Source organism: Dermacentor variabilis, chromosome 2, assembly GCF_050947875.1.
Source record: "Dermacentor variabilis isolate Ectoservices chromosome 2, ASM5094787v1, whole genome shotgun sequence".
NCBI classification, from domain to species: Eukaryota; Metazoa; Arthropoda; class Arachnida; order Ixodida; family Ixodidae; genus Dermacentor; species Dermacentor variabilis.
This window is the reverse complement of record NC_134569.1, coordinates 208,926,922-208,952,471: the sequence shown is the minus strand read 5'-3', so window position 1 is coordinate 208,952,471 and position 25,550 is coordinate 208,926,922. Positions and strand designations below refer to the sequence as shown.

Sequence of the window (25,550 nt, the reverse complement as noted above, 5' to 3'; positions counted from 1 at the left end):
CCCTCGTCATCTACCGCGCTGATCGCGTTGATTCCTGCAATGGCAGATGCAGACGACGATGTTCTGACGACGATGAGCGTTTTGGTCATTGTGTGTTCTCTGCTGTTGCGACGGCGGCGCGCAAAAGGCACGCAGACGAAGGTTTTGGGTGCACCCCTGCTGGCGCTACCGAGACGTTCAGGGGCAAGCGAATGTTTTGCTTCCCCGGCTGCGCGCCCGAGATGAAGGCTTCTTCCGAGAGTGAGTGATTATAACCTTTTTAAACGCGTAGTGTGCCGTGTGTGTGACGTGATAGTGATGTTGTCTTTGATTCTTGATTATAGCTTCCTTCGGATGCCGCCGAGCTCGTTCGACACACTGCTCCACCTAGTTCGGCCTGTGATTGAGCGGCAGGACACTCCGTTCAGGCGGTCGATATCCGCACACGATCGACTTGCCATGACAGTAAGGTAAGTTCGAAAGTCCGTGACCCGGTACTGTCCCGTCACAGTGCCTAATCAGCAGTTTCTCGGAAAATATTGTGTAAAACATACCGCATGAGCACTGTGTGATGCAACTCACCCCCTCTCCTCCTCATTTATCCTTTGAGACGTATGTGATGAGAATACGCTTTTCAGATTTCTCGCAAACGGCGACACAATGAGAAGTTTGTCGTTCAACTTCCTGACAGGACGATCAACGGCCGGAATGATCGTAAGAGAAACTTGTGCTGCATTATGGGAAATACTTCAGCCAATCTATGTAAGATTTCCACAAACAGCAGAAGAATGGAAGAAAGTAAGTGCACTGCAGTCCGTTTCGTTACTGCGCAGAGAGTTTATAGTGTTGACAAGCGTCCTGCTTGCCTTTCTTTACCTCATTTGTTATGCTACTGACTTTCCCAATGCCCCCTGCGTACTGACTTTTCGAATGTGTTGAACTCAGGCATCTCATAACGCATAAGACAACTAAAGGTTGCCTTATGCATTACTAAGCTATTGTTTTGTCACAGTCTCATATTATACTGCCTCCCGATCACTCTTTCAGATTGCCACAGACATGCTTGTCGACTGGAATTTTCCCAACTGCATTGGATGTATTGATGGAAAGCATGTGAGCATTGAATGTCCTGCAAATTCAGGGTCACGAAACTTGAATTACAAGAAGTCGTTCAGCACAGTCCTCATGGCAACATGCGATGCCCATCATAGGTATGGTGCATTCATGGCAAAACAAAACTTTTGTTAAACTACTCGCTAATAGTGCATTTTTCTTGTGAATCATGAAAACAGTGTATTTTATTCATTGAAAGAGAGTGCTATTGTATGCACTGAAAGAAAAGAGGACAGTTCAATGGTGTAAGTTACATGACGAATTAAGGAGCATACCTAGACAGGTGTATGATTACAATGGTTTGCTCACGCAGGCTGACAGTAAACATATTTGGTTCTGCACAAATAGCAGCAGATGTTCAGATGGTAATCTGAGTTGTGATTGTGTGTGGCATGTATATTTAGTCAAACTATAATGCAGCGCAGATATCACTTTTACGAGACTTGAACGCAGTAGTGACTTCAGCAGGAGCAAGGTGAAAGTCATGTGCTACAGATGCTAAATGGGCTACACTGAAACTTCTTGCTTTATTTCAGATTTGTGTATGTGGACGTTGGCCACTACGGGGGAGAAAGCGATGGAGGAGTTTTCTTAAGAACGAAGTTGATGCGCATATTGGGCGAGCGCAGATTTGGGATCCCCCCAGCAGCAACAGTTGGCTTAGCGGGACTGATACCATACTTGATGGTGGGCGACGAGGCCTTTCCATTGAAGCCTTACCTCATGCGGCCTTATCCTCGACGTGGCAAGTTGCTTCAATTACTTTTAACGTTTACATGTTTCTCTGATTGCCGAGATGAAACATCAATGCAGCTGTACTGTCTTACTGCTGCCACTGTTTTCCATAGCAGATACAGTTTCGTGCAATGCATGCATACAGTAAAAATGGTCAAATAATTTCTACAAAACATTTACAAATGCAGTCTAGCCTGCATGCATGTGCATAGCAAGTCCTACAAGGAAAGGTTGTTTCTGCATGGAAAAAGAAATGGTGCAGAGGACTAAATTTCGTGTATGCAGTGCAATATGAGTGTATTAAAATACTTTTATTACTGATAATTTACATGTTATGTTGCATTTTGTGTGAAAGCAATAGTATGATGCAGTAATAAAATGTAATGCTGACATACAAGGTTTAATTGCATGATTGTAAGCAAATGCATGCGCACTTTTAACGTGTTTTTGTGACAGGATAATATACTGAATATCACAAGTTGTGCGATGCAGCCAAAGGTGGCCCTATGTAGCATTTCTTTAGCACAACTTAAGCATGCAAAATGAATAAAAACCCATATAATATCAGTTAATGTAGCATTTCAAATTGGCTGCACTGGAAAGAGGCACCCAGAGGACATTAGATGTAGGAACAGTTTTTTTTGTTTTCAAGTTGTATTCAGCGGGTGCCACAGCTGCCAGTTATTTAAATGATTTGAAATTAGTGCTATTGCATTTTTCATCTAAGTATGTACATGTATGCTGTAATTTTAATGCCCTGACCTTTTGTTTTTTCTAGCTCTTCATGCCTACAGGGTCAGCCAGTACAGCGAGTACTTGAAGAGGGCAGTGTTCAATTACCGGCTGAGTCGTGCAAGGAGGCTCATAGGAAACAGTTTTGGTATCCTGGCTAGTAGGTAGCGAATATTCAAGAGACCTTTTCGAGCGTCAGAAGAAACCACTGAGAACATTGTAAGGGCATGTGTGGCGCTTCACAATTTTCTGATGAAAGATTCAGTGTTCTCAAGGACAACGTACAACCCTCCTGGATTTGTTGACCATGAAGACTGGGAGGGAAATGTCACAAATGGGGCATGGAGGAACGACAGTAGTGCCCTTCCTGGATGGACACACCATGGGTACCACTCTGCTCGGTAATTATTATTTCCATGAAGGCATGAAATCAGGAATAGTTTGCATTTCCTGCTTTATTTACAATAAAGCAATTGAAGCTTATCAATAACAAACAGCGAAACCTTCAAAACATTTCATTTAACTCGATCATTTAACACATGACATAAGATCTTGTTCATTAGAGTTTGCGTTAGGAGTTGTAGCAGTGCAAAAATACATGCGCAGTGCATGTTTTCAACAAAGTCAGTAGGTACAGCTAACGACGAGGAGTAAAACACACCCATTAGAACTGTGACCTCAGTCAGACAGGCAGAATAAGCTGAAGGAAAAGGTTGAACATCTCGTGCTTTTCTCTGTTACAGGGCTGCATTGGAAGTAAGGGATCGACTGGCATCCTACTTCATGAGTGACGGCCAGGTGCCATGACAGGAAAGTGTCGTCACCCGTGCAGGACGGCAGGTAATTTCCGATAACAGACAACTACTTGTCAGCATGCACAAACACTATCATGTCAAAAGAAAGCGGAAATTGCTTGCTTTCATAGAAAAATATTATAGATTGCTTGCACTTCACATTTCATTTATTCATACTGCTCCATTTCGGCTTCATACAGCAGCCTGTGGATCTTGAATGTTACCTCGCATCTTTTTTATTTGGTAGCATCCTCAGCTTAGCAGCTATCCAGTTTGCTGCCTCCTGACTGTCATCTGTCGGTGCAGGCATTTCTTTTTTTTTAGTTCTAACAGCGTAGCTGATTAGCTGCCCAAGACATCTTTCACCGCTTCGTCGAAGCTGTCAGACTGCCTTCTTTTGGTTCTGCATACAAATATATCAGCGCAATGTTTTCTTGCAATCACGGATTATCATTCAAATACTGCAGGAAATGTGAACCATGCCAGTACCGAAAGGAAGGTCCATTGGATGCTCGCCTTTTGGCAGACCTGCAAGACATGATGATGTATGCGGTTTTTTGGCGCAAGGGCCAGGTATGGCCAAAGAGCGCCATGTACTTATGCTACTTGTGTACTTATGATTACTATGAAGTTGGTGCAACGTGGCTGTAAAGGGGCCTTAAAATATACGCACTGAAGTGCGTAAAATCTGTATAATAAAATTATGGCGATGACGTATGACTTGTACTATGAACATTTAGATGCATTTAAAAAGAGTGATACGATAGGTGAAATATAGCAGATTATAAGAAATGCTAGAGCACTACTGCCTCCTTAGGGCCCTTGAAACACAAGGGCCTGGAGGCTTGTGCTATGCAAAACAATGATCGCAGTGACATCCTCTGGAGAGAGGAGGCGCTAAGAATGCATGGGACTAATAACGTATAAGACCACATCTCTGATGAAACCTAGGACTGTGTCTGCATTAAAAAGCGGTTCTGGACCAAGAAGCATTGCAGGATGAAGAGGAATGTGCTGTCGGTATGCCAATGAAAAATGTCTCTTTCTCTCAGTTTCGGCTTCCCGACAATCCAGGAGGACGTGGAGTACGGTCAGCCTCTCCCCGCATCTACCACACGTTGGAGGCTCACTTCCGGTTAGTAGAAAATTATGGGTGCCAAACGTGTGTCCTATTCTGAGACGACAGAATAGGACATCTGTTCGGCGCGATATTGTAGTAGAGGGCGAGAATCCTAACTGTAGTTTTATCAGGTGGAGCTTATTATTCGTTTCCGCGTCCCACATGCGTTGCCAGTGGCCCCGCAATCTCCTTCGCAAGAAAGGCCTTAGACCTGTGACAGGCACCGCAGCGGTAGGGTTAACAGTTTGCGATGCGATTGACGTGGCCATCTCGTCCGCCAGAACGTTACCCTCAATGCTCCTGTGGCCAGGTACCCAACATATAATGATACGCTGGTTAGATATGTACGCTTTACACAAGACGGTGTAGAGTTCACTAAGTACAGGATTTTTGTGTGTATAGACTGACATCAAGGCCTTCACGACGCTTAGGGAGTCTGTATAGATCGCTGCTTTTGGAAGTTTTGATTTTCTTATATGCTTCACAGCAGAGAGTAATGCGTAGGCCTCAGCCGTAAATATGCTTGTTTCCGGATGCAGTACGTCGGATTCCGAGAAGGATTGGCCGACGGCTGCATAGGATACCCCAGCATTTGACTTCGAAGCGTCTGTGTAGAACTCTGCGCAGGAATGCTTGTGCTAGAGTTCTAGGAAATGCATTCTGATTTCGGCCTCAGGAGCGTGCTTTGTAACTTGAATGAAAGATGTGTCGCATTGTATCCGCTGCCACTCCCAAGGAGGTAGCAGCTTGGCTGCATGCATTAGGCGAAGCTCGGGGAGTGGGACATGTATCTCATCACTAAGCTCCCCCACTCGAAGCGAGAAAGGCTTTCTTACAGAAGGACGATTATGGAATAGTGTAGTGCAGGTCATATCGTTAAGTGTTAAAACATGGATGTTGATGATTGTAGTGTATTTTTAGGAAATATGTAAGGCTGATGTAAGTTCTCTGTAGATGGAGCGACCATTCATTTGATTCCGCGTATAAGCTTTCAATCGGGCTTGTTCTGAAAGGACCGGTGGCTAAGCGGATACTGTTAGATATGGAGCTGTTTCCTGAGCCTACTTCAAATTCCCCAGACCACTTCGAATCGCGCCACTTCTAAGTAAGGGATGCAGAAACGCGGATGACACATTCCAGAGGATCGCTCGAGCCAACAAGTTCACGTGCCAACAAGTTCGTACGCCGCGGTAGCTATTCAATGCTTGAGTTTTCCAGAAAACGAAGGGATCGCCCGGCATTGTTGCAAGGAAAGTGGGTCCCGAAACAAGACGGCTGCGATGTTCCGGGAAGGCCTGGCAGCGTCGCACCGGTCGCCTTTGAAGGCATTTGCCACCTCAGCGGGGCTGTACCACCGGGAGCAGGTGAGCCTCGGACAATGGGGCCCAATCATGCCCCTTCTCCGCCTTTGAAGAGAGCATTGCACCACAGCAAGGCAAGACTGCGGGGAGCCGCCGGGTGTGACATCACCGCACGGGTGCCTACCATTGGCCGAAGGTGGCGTCATCTGAGCGGGCTCTCCCATTGGCCGAACTTGACGCGACTTCCAGTCCTCGAAGGGTTTAAAAGAAGCATTCCAGAGAGACCAGAGCATTCCCTGTTTCCCTGATTCACCTCTCTCGAACTTCTTGCCGCGGGCCGCAGCGTCCGAGTTGCTGCCGGCCCGTAATGACTGTACGACTGTTACATGACTCTCACCTCTCTGTATATAATGTAGAATAAAACCTCCCAAGTTTGTTTTTTCATCCCGAAGTCCGTCCTCCAACCCCAACAACTGGTAGGCAGCGGTGGGATCGCCTCCGAATGCATCAGCTGGTGGCAGCGCTACGGATAAACCTTCGTCGAGAGAGATCCTAAGGAACCGGGAAGAGCGAAGAAGAGAGAGCCTTCGTCGAAAGAGGTCCGAAGAAACTGGGAGTAGCGAAGAAGAGCGAGCCTTCGACCCAGGGAGTCCGGAGGAACCGGGAACAGCGGACGAATGAACCGGATGGCAGGGTGCTGCAACCGTAAGTGAGCGCGTGGTTTTTTTCCTTTTGATTCGCCAGACTCGAATGTTGTGTGTTCATCTTGATAGTTCTGGGAATCGGGAGTTTGTTGCATTGTGTGTTTGCACAAATTAAGGAAAACAGTTTTAACCACCTGTCGGGGCAGCTGCCATGGATCTTAGAAGGTTGACGAGGCTGGACTTGTTGTTGGTGTGCGACGATTTGGGAGTTGAGGCGGACGAACGGATGAAGACGCCAGCTATCATAAAGGCGATTAACGATAGTGGCAATGATGACAAAAGCATTGAGCTTGCTTGGGAGGTGATACAGGAACCACGGGAGCGTGAGCGTCGTGAACGTGTGCGTGAGCGTCGTGAACGTAAGAGTGAGCGTAAGCGTGAAGAACGCGAGAATGAACGGAAGCGTGAACTTCAAGAACTTACTCTTAGGCGTGAGCGTCAAGAACGCGAGAATGAATGCGAGCGTGAGCAAAAGTATGAGAGAGAGAAGGCAGCACTGATCAAAGAGATACAGTATTGTGATCAGTTATTGGCACAGAGACAACGGCTGTCTGAGAATTCTGTAGGTGGTACAGAGCGAAAGAATGAGGAAGTGTCTAGCGGATTTTCGCCAAAAGCCGACGAGAAGAGTAGTGCCTGTGAGATTGGCTGCCGATTGATAAGTAAAGGGATAAGGCTAGCCGCTAACGATGCCTTAGTGGCAACAGAGGCCGTTAAAGGCCAGAGTGAGAGCGACGAGGTGCTGTGCCAACAGATGACTGTAGAGACAGCTAGGCCAGCTGCGAACAAATTGGCACAGTTACCGCGCGTGTGCGTCGCTGGTAATGTTAGCGAGGTTGCTAGCGAAGAAAAGGGTACTGCTGACCCGACAGACGCGAGCACCCATGTAGAGCCAGATGTGCGAGCAGAAGTGAAGTGCGAACTGGACGATGCAGTTGAGAATAGTTCTCGGAATGGCGAGCTCCGTAGCTCAAGAGAATACAACTGCATTGTTCAGGGATCGGTGCGGCTCTCCGCCAGTCTAGATGGCCTAGATAGGGATGATTCAGTTGTTAATCATTCGGACTGTGCGCGTGAGACAGCGATCGATACCGACGGGCTGTGTGCCGATGCACAGCATGAACTGGGCAATGTAGTAGAGGGCAGTTCGCAAGAGTGCGAGTTGTCTAACTCGAGTAAAGCCTGCTGCATTGTGCCAGAGTCGGTTGGGCTGTCCGCCAGTCGAGGCAGAGAGAGTGTTGATTTAAATGTAAATCACTCAGACTGTGTGGGTAAGAGACCGATCCGGGCCGACGAAATGTGTACCGGCCAGCACGAGGCACGAGAAGGCGACAGGAAAGCGAGTGCAAAGAGAAAGCGCAGTAAAAAGAAGCATGGTAAAGACCGAAAGACGGTAACTTATGTAGCGCCGCCAAAGATGGCGAGAAAGCCAAATGGGCAGGGCGCGAGGAGAAGAAAGGTGCGGTCGTCATTGACGATGTTGACGCACCCAAAATGTTCAAACCACCGGTCCAAGGGGGACCGCGAAGCATGTTCTGCACGGACGCGGACAAAGGGCACGAGGTTGTTAAACTCCTCGTCGTTTCGTAGTTCTTTTCAAAGCTCAGCGTGCAGTTCGAAGAAACGCAAGGTGGCAGGACGAGACCAGGTGGGGAGTAGCGATGCGGTCAATCGAGTTTGTGAGGAAAGCGGGGCGCGAGGACGCAAATTGGCAGGAGACCGTAACGTCTTGGGGGAGCTGATAGTTAGTCAGCCCTTTTGTTGTTCCCCGGTAGCCAGAGTAGCTTTCAAACCGCGCCCACCTCGAGTCCGACTGAAGGTATGAGTCAGTCGAAAACGTTTGGAAAGGGAGGCCAAGAGCGCTTCCGTAGAAATGAAGTGTTTTGTTTTATTTTTGAACATCGGAAAGTTTTCGCGAATTGAGACTAGGATTTCTTTCAATGTGTAAGGTTTGAGCTTTGTTTGTTTCCGTTTGAGAAGCTCCGAAATTTGAAAGATGCGTTTTATGTAAACCTGTGCTCGCGAGATGTTCATTAATAAGTATATAGGCTTTCTTTTTGTGTGTGTGTGTGAGTAACCTGAAGGTCAAGGTTATCGTCGAAAGGCCTATGGTAAAGCGCGTGTGTTATTTAACCTTCTTTCTTTTTAAGTGTTGTTGAATTTTCTAAGGTTAAGCGCGTAGATTTTCAGTGAGTGCATGATTTGCACTGAGAAGCGTTCTTAGTTCCCTTAGCGCATGTCCTGTGTGGACAGAAGGAAGCAGATTTATGACTGGGTTGCTCGTGTGTGTTGAGGGCAGCCGTATTCTGACTTCTCTGATAAGTATGCGTGTAACGAGTTATTAAAAGACGCATTATTTTAAGGGTTCTGCGGAGTGTGTAGGTCCCGCAAGTTTAATTGTTCGCTTAAATCACGTGTCCTGTAGGACTTTCAGGGAAGAAACGTGAGTAAGCGTAAATGAAAAGTTTGCCTACAACACAAGTACGCGTTCTGTTTAGTGACCACAAGGCTAGTGCGCTTGTGATTACGTACTTGTGAGGTTGACCAGATTGTTCAGTCGCACCAATACGTGCGATAAGTACGCCACTGCGATAGATTGGAAACAGGCTGTTCGTGTAGTTAGGCCACTTAAGTTATGTTCGGCTGTTTTCATTTGTTGTTTGCATCGTCAACGACCCTTTTGTTTTGCAACAACAATAGTACTCTCGTCTTGTCGGCAATCGAGGAGAAATGGATAGCTGTTTGGAAGGGTGGTTGGAACTGCTTTGTCAAAATTGGGGAAATAAAAGATCAGGGTTGATTTTGACTCAATAATAGCCTGGCGAGTCAGGGGTGAAGAGCCTGCGCTTACACGTGGTGCAGCGCTGTGTTGTTTTGTTTGTTTGACGTATGTTCTCCAGGGCCCAGGATCCCGAAGTTCGTCATTCGAGGCTCGACACCAATACCCTGCAGGTTCTTTCAGCGTTCCTCATGGCCAGCGAATTGAGTTCACCGGCCATTCAGAACAACCGGGGCGAGGACGAGCTGTTAGATATGGAGCTGTTTCCTGAGCCTACTTCAAATTCCCCAGACCACTTCGAATCGCGCCACTTCTAAGTAAGGGATGCAGAAACGCGGATGACACATTCCAGAGGATCGCTCGAGCCAACAAGTTCACGTGCCAACAAGTTCGTACGCCGCGGTAGCTATTCAATGCTTGAGTTTTCCAGAAAACGAAGGGATCGCCCGGCATTGTTGCAAGGAAAGTGGGTCCCGAAACAAGACGGCTGCGATGTTCCGGGAAGGCCTGGCAGCGTCGCACCGGTCGCCTTTGAAGGCATTTGCCACCTCAGCGGGGCTGTACCACCGGGAGCAGGTGAGCCTCGGACAATGGGGCCCAATCATGCCCCTTCTCCGCCTTTGAAGAGAGCATTGCACCACAGCAAGGCAAGACTGCGGGGAGCCGCCGGGTGTGACATCACCGCACGGGTGCCTACCATTGGCCGAAGGTGGCGTCATCTGAGCGGGCTCTCCCATTGGCCGAACTTGACGCGACTTCCAGTCCTCGAAGGGTTTAAAAGAAGCATTCCAGAGAGACCAGAGCATTCCCTGTTTCCCTGATTCACCTCTCTCGAACTTCTTGCCGCGGGCCGCAGCGTCCGAGTTGCTGCCGGCCCGTAATGACTGTACGACTGTTACATGACTCTCACCTCTCTGTATATAATGTAGAATAAAACCTCCCAAGTTTGTTTTTTCATCCCGAAGTCCGTCCTCCAACCCCAACAATACCTAGATGGTGGATAGGATCTAGGATCTTTAGTGCGCTCGGAGCGGCAGAGTTATATACGACGGCACCATAGTCCAATCGTGATCGAATTAGGCTTTCATCATCATCATCATCATCATTCATCATCATCATCATCAGACACTTCCTGTCGCTACCCCATGTTGAGTGGGATAGAACTTTAAGCAAGTTCATTGTCCTTAGACATTTTTCTTTAAGATATTTAATGTGCTGTATAAAAGTGAGCTTGGACTCAAGTATAATACCTAAAAATTTGTGTTCTTTGTTGATAGGTATTTGATGTCCACTCAGTTGAACACAAGGATCTGGAGCCAGGCCTCTCTTTCTAGTAAAAAGAACACAAGAGCTTTTGTGGGGGTTGATCTTAAATCCGTTTTCGTCAGCCCACTTGGAAACCTTGTTCAGGCCCTGCTGTACCTGTCTCTCGCATACTGCGAGGTTGCACGATTTAAAGCCTATTTGTATATCGTCGACGTATACGGAATAAAAAATGGCCGGTGGCAGTGAAGCACGTAGTGTGTTCATCTTAACAATAAAAAGAGTGCAGCTGAGCACACCTCCTTGGGGTACACCAGTTTCCTGCGTAAAAGAACGCGACAGTGCATACCGACTTTTACTCGGAAGGTACGGCTGGACAAATAGCTTTCTATTAGGGCGAGCATATTGCCACGGATGCCCATTCCCGACAAGTCTCTCAAGATTCCGTAGCGCCACGTTGTGTCGTACGCCTTCTCCATATCGAGGAACACGGATAGGAAATATTGCTTATGTAGAAAGGCGTCGCGAATGTTTCCCTCAATGCGCACAAGGTGATCAATTCTGGACCGCCCTTCCCTGAAGCCACACTGAAAGGGATCAAGCATTTGGTTTATTCCAGGAAATGTATGAGTCGCCGATTAATCATTTTCTCAAACAGCTTACAAATTCAACTTGTGAGGGCTATCGGGCGGTAACTTGACGCCAACGAAGGATCTTTACCGTGCTTCAGAATGGGAATCACAATCGCTTCTCTCCATGCAAGTGGAAGATATCCAGCAGCCCAAATAGTGTTAAAAAGTGCAAGTAAAGTCAATTGTGTATCAGTGTGTACGTTCTTAATTATGTCGTACATAATTCTGTCAGGTCCTGGTGCAGAGCTCTTGCATGTGATCAAGGCAGCTCTTAGCTCGGCAGTGCTAAAGGGAAAGTTGTAAGGCTCATTCTCTCGACCTTGGTAATGGCTTACTTTCTTCTGTTTCTTTGTGTTTGAGAAAGGATTGTGTATAATTTGTTGGACTTGACACGCTCTCAAAATATTCCCCAAGTGAGTCGGCCTGGTCTTGCAGTGTATCTCCCTGTGTGTTTACCAGGGGGAGTGAATGTGTTTGCCGCCCTCTAATCCTGTTTACTCTGTTCCAGGCTTTGGCCTCATCCCTAAACGAGTTAATACTTGATAAAAACTTGTGCCAGCTTTCTCTTCTGGCCTGTCGGCGGGTTCGCCTGCCTTGGGACTTTATTTTTTAAAGTTCAGAAGATTCCCTGCAGTGGGAGGAGCGCGTAGCAACCCCCACGCCTTGTTCTGATTCATACAGGCGATCCTACATTCGCTGTTCCACCACGGCACACGTCGTTTGCATGCCAGACCACTCACTTCGGATTGCATTTAGATGTGACATCTATTATGAATGCTGTAAAGAACTCGACTGCAGCATCAATTCCTAACGAAGACAAGTCAGCCCATGAGATACTAGACAGAGATCGAAATTTCTCCCAATCAGCTGTCTCAACCTTCCATCTAGGAGCGTGTGGTGGATATTCATTTTCTTTCGGTGATCTTAGCAGTATAGGGAAGTGGTCGCTGCTGTAAGGGTTGTCGGTAACTTCCATTCAAGTTCAGGCAGTACAGACGGGGAGACTATGCTAAGGTCTATGGAAGAATGGGTTCTATTTTCAAGAGAGTAATATGTGTGTTCCTTTTTATTCAACAGACAAGCACCAGAAGAAAAGAGGAACTGTTCGAGAAGACGTCCTCGCGCATCTATACGAGGGTCGCCCCACAGGTAGTTATGTGCATTGAAATCTCCAAGAACAACGTAGGGTTCTGGCAATTCATCAATAAAGGACTGATATTCATGTTTGCTTAGTTTATAATGTGGGGTATATAAAGTGAGCAAATAGTGATAAGATTGTCTAGCAGAATGACTCGAACTGCCACTGCCTCAAGGGCCGTTCGTAGCTGCAAACGTTGACAGGCTATGCTTTTTTGAATTATAATTGCAACACCGCCCGATGATGCGAGAGCATCATCGCGATCTTTGCGTATAGTAACGTGTTGTCGAAGAAAATTTGTGTGTTTTGGTTTTAAGTGTGTTTCCTGTAGGCACAGCACTTTTGGATTGTGTTTATGGATGAGTTCTTGCACGTCATGAAGATTCTTTAGAAGACCTCTGACATTCCATGGTATGATTTGCGTATCCATATTTAAAGAAAATTTATGCTGTGTTTACGGAAACGGAAGTGATGTGTTAGGTTAGAGCTCTTTTGAGGCCCTGTAACGGGGGTTCTGCCCTTTCTGGAGCGTTCGAGGGAGCCTCGCCGCTCCTTAGGCGTTTGGTGCGCCTTGAGGACAGGTGTAGTGTTTATTGCCTCTGGCGAGGCGCTGGACACATGCTCTTGAGAGCGAGAAGTTTTCGGAGTGAGTCCTGCCTCGGAAGGCAAGACCCTTGCGCCCACCAGCCCGGAGGTCGATGGGGCACCCTGCGGGATTTGGCTGCGCCGGCTGTTGCCAGCGCTGGGAGGGGCCGGGGAGGTTTGGGCAGCCTCAGCTGCGCCCACCTTCGGGGTCGATGGTCCCCCCTGCTGTGTTGACGGAGCAGCGCTAGCTGCAACCGCCGCGGGGGCAGATGGCGTAACTGCCGACTCACTGCTTGTGGGTCGGACAGCCGCCGGAGGCCGTTGTGACGCTGCCCCCCCTTACGCGCCACATGGCAAAGCTGCCACTTAGACAGGTATGACACCCGCCTCCGTGCCTCTTTGAAAGTGATATTTTCTTTTACTTTTATGGTCACATTTTCTTTTTCTTTTTTCCAGGACGGGCAGGCGCGCGAGTATGCGGCATGCTCGCCATCACAGTTAACACAATGTGGAGTGTTCTGGCACGTTTCTGAGCAATGTCCTTTGTCACTGCACTTGGCACAAGTCAGCCGGCCTCGACAGTTCTGTGAACTGTGGCCGAAACGTTGGCACTTGAAGCATCTGAGAGGATTGGGAACGTATGGTCGAACACGAAGTTTGATATAACCGGCGTCGATGGACTCGGGAAGGACACTTGAGCCGAACGTGAGTATCAGGTGTTTCGTCTTGATTTCTTTTCCATCTCGCCTCATCTTAATTCGTCTAACATTTATAACATTCTGGTCACTGAAGCCCTCCAAGAGTTCAGCCTCAGTGAGCTCCATCAAGTCATCGTCAGAGACAACACCACGGGTGGTGTTCATCGTGCGGTGCGGGGTTATAATTATTTGGGTTTCCCCAAATGACACTAGTGTTGACAATTTTTCGTATTGTTTTTGAGCGCGGAGCTCCAGGAGGAGATCACCGCTTGCCATCCGCGACGCGTTATATCCAGGACAAAGGCTTCAGTCAATGACTTGGAAACAAGGAAGGGTGAGATTGTTCGTACTGGCTTATCTGGTTTTGCAGAATGGATGGCATGGAAACGCGGGAACGATTCTTTTTGGCGGCCAAAAAATTGAAAGACTTCATCGGTGCGCCCTCTTTTCTGAGGACGATCAGGTAGTGGAGGGAAGGAAGTAGCCATGTGTGGACGTGTAGTTTTCGGCAGCAACGCCAGCCACCCACCATGGAGTCCCAACAAGGGGACGCTGCAGGGCCTGAAACACAGGGCCTGCAAACGCCAGCTGTACATTGCCGCTATAACCCAATATGATATAACCAAGGTTGGCTACTCACACAAGGTTAACCCTTGCTGCCAGGAAGGTCGGAAGTAATAAAGAAATGACAAGGAGACAGTAAAGGTGGAAAGTAAGAAAAAGACGAAGGTTCCGCCACAAGGAAGTGAACAGTAATTTACCGTGAAGAGCCAGCAGCAGATGCCGCACCTTCTGATGTGCTGGGGAGCCTATAGAAAAAAATAAATATGCTGCCATTTATGCCGTGCAAAAAACATGTCTACTTGCAATGCTATGAAAAGGAGCAAGAAACATCACACTCGTACCCGAAAGCTTGGTTTCACACCTTGTTGCAGTTTTTAGACGTGCAGTCATTAAATAGGACACTTAAACGTTTTTGCCAGCACATTACAATGCAGTGTTGAGTGTGTGATTCACTTGAAACTGCACACCTGCGGCGAGTCATGACAGCAACTAAGCCAAGATTTGTATGCACATAAAACTAATCCTTTTCTATGGGAGTGCAGCATAATAGAGTGGACCCACTCTTATACGTGAAAGGCTTGTGGAAAGGGTGTATGGATATGGAACCTGTGATGCACCACGGCTAGGAAAACTGAAAATCACCACCTACCTCAAATCGTCTTCATCAGTAATATCATTGGGGCTGTCAGAGTACCTGCATTATATAAAGACAGAGGATGTTATTACTATTGGTGGGTAATGACACAATTAGTACAGCTTACCTTTCTGGAAAAAGCGTAGCAGCCGGGCTTGATATACAGCTGCACAGGTGAATGAAATGACAATGTTGTACATAAACTGTTTCACTGTAGTAACCGTTATGGTAAGCAAACAATGAGGTGCACACCTGGCCTACAGACTCGGACTGGAAGGGCTGTTGGTTGACAGTGGAGATGGCAGAATGGAGCTGCGCAAAAGCACAGATGCATGACAAGTTCAATAACTTGAAGCTTTATAAACTGAAGTTACGCTTATGGAAATAAGACTTAACGTACACGTCCTCTTCTGGGGGCACATTTGATGAAGACCTGAAATATAAAATTTGAGGGGTTTTGATGCAATCCCTGCAGATTTCTCGCCAGGAAGAAGGTAATGTAAAAATTACAATAGCGAAGCTACCAGCGCAGCTGAAGGGAATAAATTCTTAAAAACACAGATGCTTGGGCAGTCAAAGCAGGTAAAAAGATATTAAACACGAAGAAAGCGGCTTAAAAAAGAGTGGTAGGACAGGAGACACTAGTGAAGTTATCAATGCCAGGTTTGAGTTGGCGCAGATGGCTAGGCAACTAAGTTTCCTTTTGTTTTTACCTTTCCGCATAATGTGGTGTGTGCCTCAGTATGCCATCCACGATGTCAAAAAGTGTTCACTTCGTGTGGACCTTTCCGGCCTTTCCTCCGGCGCCACTTTTCCGGGCCCCCTCCGAAGCCGACACAATTTTGAGCCACCGATCCTTCCAATTTTTAAATTTTGCGGCTGCTTGCGGCCCTACAGAAATGCCACTGTGTATCACCAAGAAAGGTTGCAAAATGAAAAGATGAGCAACTTGTTTGAGTGCTCAAGCGGCGCTGTACGAAGCGCGCAGCCTGATACGACATGCGAACCGCTCAGGCAAAATCACCATGCCCGTAGGAAACCGAGATTCCATTTCATTTGCTCCGCAGCACACCGCTAGAGCACTCTAAACAAGTGTGCTCACCCCCGCACAGTGAACATTCAGCGGAAGCTCAGATAAAGAATGAAAACAACTAACCAGTCAGATCGAATGTTCTGCCGATGATCGCCCACCGGTTCATTTTGGCGGCCTTATCTTTATACTCCGGGGGAGTTTCATCACATAGAAAGGGGAACAAGCGAACAGTCTCCAGAAATTGCTCTATTATGTTCTGCCGGCTCAAATTCATTTTTCAACGTGGATGCACACGAGCACGTGGGTGCATATCAAGCACTAGCGCTGTTTGTCGCGGCTGGCTCGGAGCGCTCGGTCGTCGATCGTGGTTCCGCCGCCGCCGCTGGAAGTTAACTTAGGCAGTAGCCAAGCGGTGGCGCTTAGGAGAAAGCCCGGACGTCTCTCATTGGTTAGGGGCACGCAGCAAGCCGCCGGAAATGGCTCCTCGACCCATCCTCTGCGCGGCAGAAACAAAAAGCTTCCGCGGCAGGTTTCGCGGCACGCGGCGCGCCGCCGGTGGCGTGCCGCGCGCGTTTTGACGCCAGTGTGTCCGTACCTTAAGCCTTTCCGCTTGTGGGTGCTGATGGCTGTGTTGTCGCCATGCGGCGGATGGCGCGCGCCCGAGCCGGAAGGCGCCGTGGCATTTTCGCGCCTGCGGCGGTCTGCCCCATAGTTTGGTGGTTTTCTTTGTTTGCACTTCCTTCTTTCTTTTTTTGTTTGTTTGATCCCAAACAAAAAAATTATTGTGCCCTTGTCTGAACCGTTCATTTTCCTTTATATATCTGAATGGATCCATAACTAGTCTATGGCTAAGGATCCAGACGTTGTCGCATACCAGTCTTGCATATTGACCTGAATAAAGTTATTATTATTGTTATTCACTTCGAAGGGGATTCGCTATACTCTCGCACCCTCTCGAGCTTCACACCACGTCCAAGGACCGTCCTTGGGTACGCAGATGATTGCCTCTCCGTGATTAAGAAAACGGCTTCTCCGGATTAAGAAAACAAGTCCCTACGCGCAATCTCAGGCACGCTCTGGTGCCGGTGAAGGAAAAGATTGCGAAAGACAAGTTCCCGGGCGCCGTGTACCGGATTCCTTGCGCTGGTTGTGAACGCATACTACCGCGCTCAATATGAGTTGCAACGTCCGAGCGCCGACTGGACCTCGCTCCACGGCTTGCGTTGCGACAACACTCGCTAGGAATTCTGGGAGAAAGTGCTGTTCCGGGAAGTGACTGTACACCCCATCAGGAAAACAGCTTGCAGTCTGTGGCTCCACGGTTTTACAGGCGCCCTCTTTCAGCAGATGAAAAATTTTCTGCTCAGAGCACCAATTTGCCTGCGTCACGTTATTACAAAATTGAAGTCAATTTGATGCAAACGGATTAAATATGCAGTGAAACGCAATTCAAGCGTCACGCCCATCCCGGAAACGGTTTTTGAAGCTCAGTTTCACTATGACTAAATGATCTCACATGGTGTCACATTGATTCCTCTCACGAGACCACATTCAGGAGGCGTATTTTTTTGCACCCAAGACACAACACATGTGAAACGACTAGGGTCTCAACGCCCTGCTTGGCTCTGAGCATGACAAGTTTACATGACGAAGTCGCTAGAGATTCTGGTCACGCGACCATCTTCTGACATGCTGCCCTATTTCGTACCCTGGCTTCATGTATGTCAACCGATAAAAGTTCAGTCGAGTGCACTGCTCTTGTAACCAGGGATGATGCATATCAAACGAAATGGTTTTCGAAGCCCGGCTCTGCCACCACCATGATGAGGTCACATGAACATGTCACTAGTGGTTAGGGACGCATGGCCATCGCAACGGGCGGTGGAAAACTTTCTCTATATACGCATGACGCATATCAAAGGACGCGGATGGAGAAGCTCTCTTCGAGTACGAGAGTGAGAGAGTTGACACGGACAATGCAGTAGTGATTCAGGTCACGTGACTACGTTCGGGCATGCTGCCATATAGTGTACCTTTGCTTGATGCATATCAAACGAAATTGTTTTTGTAGCCCAGTCTGGCTATCATTAAATGAGTCCACATTGCATGATCACTAGTGATGTAGTCACATGACCAAAATTTAGTCGAGTGCAGTGCTCTTCTACCCAGGGTTGATGCATATCAAACGAAATGGTTTTCGAAGCCTGGCTCAGCTACCACCATGATGAGGCCACATGACCTAGTCACTAGTGATTAGGGACGCACGATCACCATATATGGCGCTGGGAACTATCTCTACATGCCCATGACGCATATGAAATGACGCGGATGGATACGCTCTCTTTGAATACGAGAGTGACGAGTTGACACGGACAAGTCAGTAGTGATTCAGGTCACGTGACTACTTTCGGACATGCTGCCATATTGTGTACCATGGCTTGATGCATATCTAAAGAAATGGTTTTTGTAGCCCAGTCTTGCTACCACTAAATGAGTTCACGTTGGATGATCACTAGTGACGTGGACACGTGACCAAAGTTCAGTCGAGTGCAGTGCTCTTCTACCCAGGGATGATGCATATCAAACGAAATGGTTTTCGAAGCCCGGCTCAGCTACCACCATGATGAGGTCACATGACCAAATCACTAGAGATTAGGGAGGCACGATCACCATATATAGCGCTGCAAACTATCTGTACATACCCATGACGCAATCAAATGACGCGGATGGAGAAGCTCTCTTCGAGTACGAGAGTGAGAGAGTTGACACGGACAATGCAGTAGTGATTCAGGTCACGTGACTACTTTCGGGCATGCTGCCATATAGTGTACCTTTGCTTGATGCATATCAAACGAAATGGTTTTTGTAGCCCAGTCTGGCTATTATTAAATGAGTCCACATTGCATGATCACTAGTGATGTAGTCACATGACCAAAATTTAGTCGAGTGCAGTGCTCTTCTACCCAGGGTTGATGCATATCAAACGAAATGGTTTTCGAAGCCTGGCTCACTACCACCATGATGAGACCACATGACCTAGTCACTAGTGATTAGGGACGCACGATCACCATATATGGCGCTGGGAACTATCTCTACATGCCCATGACGCATATGAAATGACGCGGATGGATACGCTCTCTTTGAATACGAGAGTGACGAGTTGACACGGACAAGTCAGTAGTGATTCAGGTCACGTGACTACTTTTGGACATGCTACCCTATTGTGTACCCTGGCTTGATGCATATCAAACGAAATGGTTTTTGTAGCCATCTGACTATCGCTACAATGTGGCTTCATGTTGTCGCAAGTGACTGTTACCACGTGGCCGTATTCGAAAGCATTGCACTCGTTTGTATCCTGGCCTGATGCATATCAAACGAAATTGTATTGGGAGCCTGGTTCCGCTATGACTCTTATGTGCTCACACTAGGTAAACACTAGTGACTGCAATAAATGTGCCACATAGCGACCCAGTGCACCGTTCTTCTATCCCAGAGCATGATATGCATGTCAACCAATATCGTTTTTGAAATCCTCTTCAACTATCAAATCGATGAATGGTAACGACCGAGTCACTAATATATTTGGCCACATGACCACTTTCGGGTGTGATGCAATGGTTTTCTACATGCATGATGTATATCAAACGAAATGGCCTTCCAAGCCCTGGTCAACTATCACTATAATCAGCTCACACGAGGCAATTACAAATGATTAGTGCTACATGACCCCGTCCGGACATGGTGGACTCCTCATCTGCTCAGTCTTGGTACACACTTATCTGAATGGTTTTAAAGCCCTGTTCAGCTATCACTGAATGAGCTAACACGCTGAAACTTAATGAGTAGTGTTACATGACAGGACATCTCAGCATAGTGCACTCTTCTATGCACACATTATAGATAGCAAACAAGGTGGCATCCGTCTCTCTTGGGCTTTCTTTACATAAAGCTCACTTTGCAAATGAGCTAACGATTCGTGTAACATGACTATGTTCTATCACAGTGCGCCCTTTTAGTAACTAGGCATGACACATATTACAGGAACGAACATATGAACCCCTGCTAAGCTATCACTCCAATTAACTGGCAAGACTAGTTCAGTAGGGATTCTCATTGCGTCGTCATGTTGTAGTAAAATGTGCTTTTTTACTGCGTTAGGTATCTCTAGCACCAGACCTCCCCCCCCCCTACGCCCTTGAGGCTCAGCGCTATTTTTATATCGAAAGCACTTTTATGCGAATATATGAAAAGATGCAATGCCCATTTTGATACTGCGTCACCAAATTCAAGCAATTTAATAGAGATATTATCCTATGTAGTCATACTCTTAACAATTAAAAAGATGGCGTAAACGAATGCAACTGAAAGGGTTAGGATTCAGCTGTACGCGACGCCAAATTTTAGTGAATTAATTCGTATGTCTTTGCACGTCACCTCAGGCCCAGTGTCGGGTTATGCCTCCTTGGAGATTCATGACACCCTCTTTTCGAGAAGGCAGCGAAATGTACATTGCGCCAAAGAAGCTGGAGTCGACATTCGCACAGTCTCACCTCCTTTCTACCGCCACCGAGAGCGCACTTGCCAAAATGCCGTGACATTCGCTCCTCAAGATGTTCAGCTTTCTTTTGCCCCATATATGCTCAATTATGTTGATATAGGCTCTTTTGGTAGCCATCGAAGCCTTCTAACGTTAAGGTAGATTTGAAGTCCGTCCACTTTCGTGATGTGTGCACAGAGGAGAGGTCCTGTTGAAAAAATAAAATCACTATCGGGATAGCGCCGTCTTGAACATATAACAGCATGGCGAGATTACGTATTTCGCACCATTTCTCTTGTGTACGGCTCCCATCTATCCAATGCAGCACACAAGGTTTCCCTCTGGATACTGCGTCCCACACATTGACTGCGCATCTTTCGCTCAAGTAGGGGGTCTTCTGCACATAGTGAAGGTGAGACCTTTAGTAATCAGGACGTCAGATGCGCCTTTGGAAACCGCTCACGGTCGTGAAGGCAGATTAATTGGTGAAGACGACTATATTCCACCTACCTGCGCCCCACGAGGCGTGTTCATTGGCGAAAAATAGGCGTTCAGTTTTGGTATGTGCCGATATCGGTGGTATCTGTGCCGCTACGTGGCTGTGGAGGTCGCCTTCCGCTAGTTGCCTTTTCAGTATTGATTGGCTGGCAAATAAGCTGGCAATAGCACCAGTTTGGCAGTGCCAAAGCGTTTCATGTGGGTGGCAGCAAGAACGGCTTCGTCTTCGCATTCTTCTGTTACCCAAGGGCTACGGTGATGAGAAGCACCCGTGATTCAGCCATCTTCTCTCTTCGCTTGTGTGATTCTATTTACGCTCTGCGTTTACCTGCCCACCATTATCCCAATTTGTGTCTCAAGATATTGCTTTGTTGAGGGATCTTTAATTCGTACCCACTCAATGTTCAGCACCCTTGACATGACGGCCACATCGACACAACCAAGAAGCAACAGTGGGCATTTACCGAAGTGTATCATGTATTCCATGTCTGCAATAAGCAACAACTCGGAACAGGCGGCAGTTACCGACTGCCGCGTTATGTACTGACATGCGGCTCACATCATATAGATTTTTAAAAGCGTTTTTTTAATAATATGTATTCGCTTTTTCATCACGGTAAAACCTGGCTGCGGCTCCGCTCGGCTAAGCCCAGTTATGCAAGCGAAAGCTTATGCTTGGTTATGCTGTGTTGCTAAGCCGAGTTAGGCCCACATGGACAACCCCATGTTTTGCATTGTTTGCATCGTTTACTCACGGTTTAGTTTTATGGCAGCTAATTCTGTTCGCTTTTGGTAAAGTAGTTTGGCGCCATTTTAATCTTGGCCACGCAACGTAAATCGAGCCTAACCACTCTCTCCAGAACACGAGGTCTATTCGTGACTCAACCAATCCAACCAAAGCAAGTAATGCTAATTGGAAGCGAAAGTATCAGAAGCCCCTCGCCACCCTAATAAAAAACGTTTAGTATATGGCAGGTGGAGCCGCGAAAAAAAAATGAGCGGGAAACTACTTCTGCAGCGTTCTGCAGTACGTGTCAACACGGTGACAATCGCTTCACAAATTTCCTTCCTGCTGCAACAATCGGCGCCGCAGGGTTTTATGCATTGTGAGTCTCCGCGCATGGACATGAAAGTGACGCTACAAACGATTTCGTCATTCCTGGCATCTATTATCTTTTAAGGTGTCCGATGCACGGAGCTCCTGTGGGGTATGCTGCTCGCATTCGCCTTTGTCATCACAACGTTCACTCGCGCAAACAACGCATTTCAAACTTGCTACAAAGTTGCACGCACTTGCTGATGACTAAAGATGCAATCTATTACGGTCGGTTTTCTTTTTCGCCACATCTTGTCTTAACGGGCCAGCAGCACCGGTCTCAATCTTGGACCGCGCGCATTACTGCAACAAGGAACTGTTGCGCGATGCCTTAAAAAAAGATCGTCCGGCAGTAACTTCATGTACTCGAGTCATGAATCCCGCATCTGTCTCGAATAGAATGCGAGGAAGTGATGAACGGCCGACATCGCAACCGTAACAGAAGGGCCTTTATTCCGGATAAGGTCCGCGAAAGGGGTGCGCCTGGGAGCGAAGACCGCACACAAATAGTGGCAGGTAAGCAGACGCAAGCTGGAAAGTATGTTTAAGCAACAGACGGTACCCGCGCAAGCCCCCGATGACGACGATCGGCTTTTCCTTATGCAACTTTTTTAAGCATGTATAGGAACGCACGTCGTCGGATGGCAAATATCGTCTTGACGGGCGGAGACAACTGCGTGTTGTCTCGGTTTCCCTCTGGAGGTTAGCCCTTTGGCATTAGCGGTAGCACGCGCAAACTGTCGACGCCACGAGAGGCTACCCACACGATCGATCACGCAAAATACTTTGTCATTCTTGTTTGGCGAAATTTCACTGTGAAATAAAACGCTCTGTCCACGCACACGGATGAATCTCAGGAAAAGCACAGGCATTTTTACGTGAGCACGTTACATATATTCACATGCCGACTTATTTGGCTTCCCCTTCTCGCTACAGACAGCTATACATTCCCTACTGAGAACAAAAGAAGCCGTCAACTCGAAAACGTAATCTATTGCTACTGCTACGAAAAAGTTAGTGGAGCGAACGCGGCGCATTATTAGAAAGATTGACAAGCGAAGGCACCCTCGGCAAGCGTGGTTCCATTGGTTGCAAGCTAATTGATGGAAAAATTGCCCACTCCATTACTTAGAGTAATGAATGAGCATGGTGCTAACGTACTCCCTTCCTTCGGTGACACCTGTGGCTCAGAAGCCATTCGATTCCTCTGTGTAGATTCCGCGAAAACCTTCGTCAGCCAGACCGCCATCTCCAGCGGATATGACACGCCGAAAATTCCGAAACTTCGGTGCGATTGCTTACGGTGACTTAAACACGTCAAAACTGCTCTACGTCAAGTACTGGATGTGTTCCACAAAGTGCCGTTGTCCTCCACAAAACACCGCGAATACCTTCACAAGCAAGGAGCCACAATATATTCCCCGGCGACGAGCTGCGAGTGAACTTTCATGTGACACAATGCGGCCAGATCCTCGCTGCGCCCCCTAAAGGTGAGTTAACGCACGAATAGTAGTTGGATCCTCGTAGCCCATGCACAGTTTGCCAACCGAACTAGTCGAACGTTCCTTACTGGGAGCACTCACTACCGTCGTTTCGTCAGTTTTCGAGGCCGTCGTCGAAGTCGAAGGCGAGGCGTCCATTGCCGCATCTAAAGCTCGTCCTGTCGTCCTTCTGCCGCCTTCACCCCGCGCTAAGCTCGCCGAAGTTCCCGTTCTTCACTGCTTTCAACCTGCCACTTAGCGCGCCCGTACTCACGTGTCCGCTTTATCTCATTAGCAAGCCGAGTGACATCTGGAGGATGGTCCGACTCAGCTTGCCGCTTTCGCCACTGGGACCGTACAGACAACTTCGCCACAGATGGACCAGCGTCCACGCTCCTTTCTTCCATCGCACGACAGCTCAACTGAAGCACTGGCCTGGATAGAGCGAAAAACTGCGAGTTGGTAGAGAGCACGGCGCCGTCTGCCTTTCAAGAGATCGGCGAGTCACGTAGTTAGTCACTTAGACACATCTGGCGAGGCGGTGGTCGGTGCAGCGGCAGCGAGTCACGTGGTATTAATTCTTCACTACAAAGTCTTACTCTCACACACGGCGAAACTCGCTTGACTAGGCCAGTAACGCTGACCCTTTAAAAATACCCAGTGTTTCAAACGCGCAATATGTAATGACGACGCAGACGAACTCTCTGCTAGGCGTACTGCTCACAATGTCGCCTGCTACCGCGTCGCAGGCAGACGTTACTGAACTGAACTACGCGGTGAAGCGGCGCACTGGCGCCAGTGGCGATAAAATCGCGCTTCGATCACTGTATAACTAGCGATCTGAGTGCAGTGCTCCTGGGTCCGAGTCCAAGTGCAGTGCTCCTCGTAATATGGCCAGGGTTCCAGAAAATGAACGGGTGAAGATTGCAGAGCTTTCTTTGAAGCGCTATTCTCAGCGGAAGATCGCAGAGATGACGGGGCGGTCTACACACACAGTCAACCGAATTGTGCAAGCATACCGCGAACAAGGCCGCATTTCAGATGCTCCACATGACCGACGCCTACGGGCAACGACAGTAGAAGACGAAGTCTTGATCGCTGCAGCGTGTGCTAACCCATTCGGTGATGCTAAAGGATTTGCCGATACTGCAGGTGTTTCTGTATCGCTTGCAACGGTGAGAAGAAAACTAGCGGAAGTGGGTCTAAAGAGGCGGGTTGCTGCGCAGAAGGCAAGGTTGACTGGTGGAAACAAAGCGGCCTGTCTCCAGTTCGCAATTAATCACAGTGGATGGAGCGTTGACCAGTGGAAAATAGTGCTATTTTCAGATGAGTCGACATTCACCACTGTCTGGGACCAGAAACGTCGTGTTTGGCGTCCGGACAACGCTCCCTACGACCCTGAATATATTCAGGAAGTGGCTACAAGTGGCAGGTCTGCTGGAAACGTATGGGGAGCCGTGTCGGCCGAAGGACTGGGTCCACTGGTCCGAATCGAGGGTGCCCTGACGTGTGAGAAATACTGCGACATCTTGGACTATACAATGATTACATATGTCCTGGATGGGCCGTTTCCCGATGGAAACTTTTATTTTCAGCAGAACCTATCCCCCATCCACACAGCAAACCGGCTCAAGACACTGTTAGAAGAACGTGGTGTGCCCCAGCTTCAATGGGTCGCAAAGGGTGCGGACATGAATATTATTGAACATGTCTGGGGCCGAATGAAGAGCACCCTGTCCAAGCAAGGCCTCAACAGTGCATCCCATGACGACTTGTGGGTCGCCGTCCAAGAGGCTTGGAATGCCATTCAAGCGGACACTTGCTTCATTGAAGCATTGTTCGAGTCCCTTCCTTCGAGGATGCGTGAGGTGATCAGGGCGCGTGGAGATATGACACGCTACTGAACGTCTCCAGTTTCCCCCCTTTAGGTTTACTTTTTGAAAACGAGGGCCTTCGTTACACCTCTTTTGCTTATGTTTTTCTCGGCAAATAAAAATGCCAATGCAGTGGCGTTTTGCTGCTAAATGAACTAGAATTTTTCCTGAACAGTGCTCGCTCCCGGGACGCACTTTGGGAACTCGTAGTTATATCATCGGCATGCCTATGTCTATGGCACACTAAACGCGCCGTC

At 47.9% G+C, this 25,550-nt stretch overlaps 1 pseudogene; it reads left to right on the top strand.

The window, feature by feature from the left end:
• On the top strand, positions 1–25,323 carry LOC142570663 (uncharacterized; annotated as a pseudogene).
• The last annotated feature ends 227 nt before the right edge of the window (positions 25,324–25,550 follow it).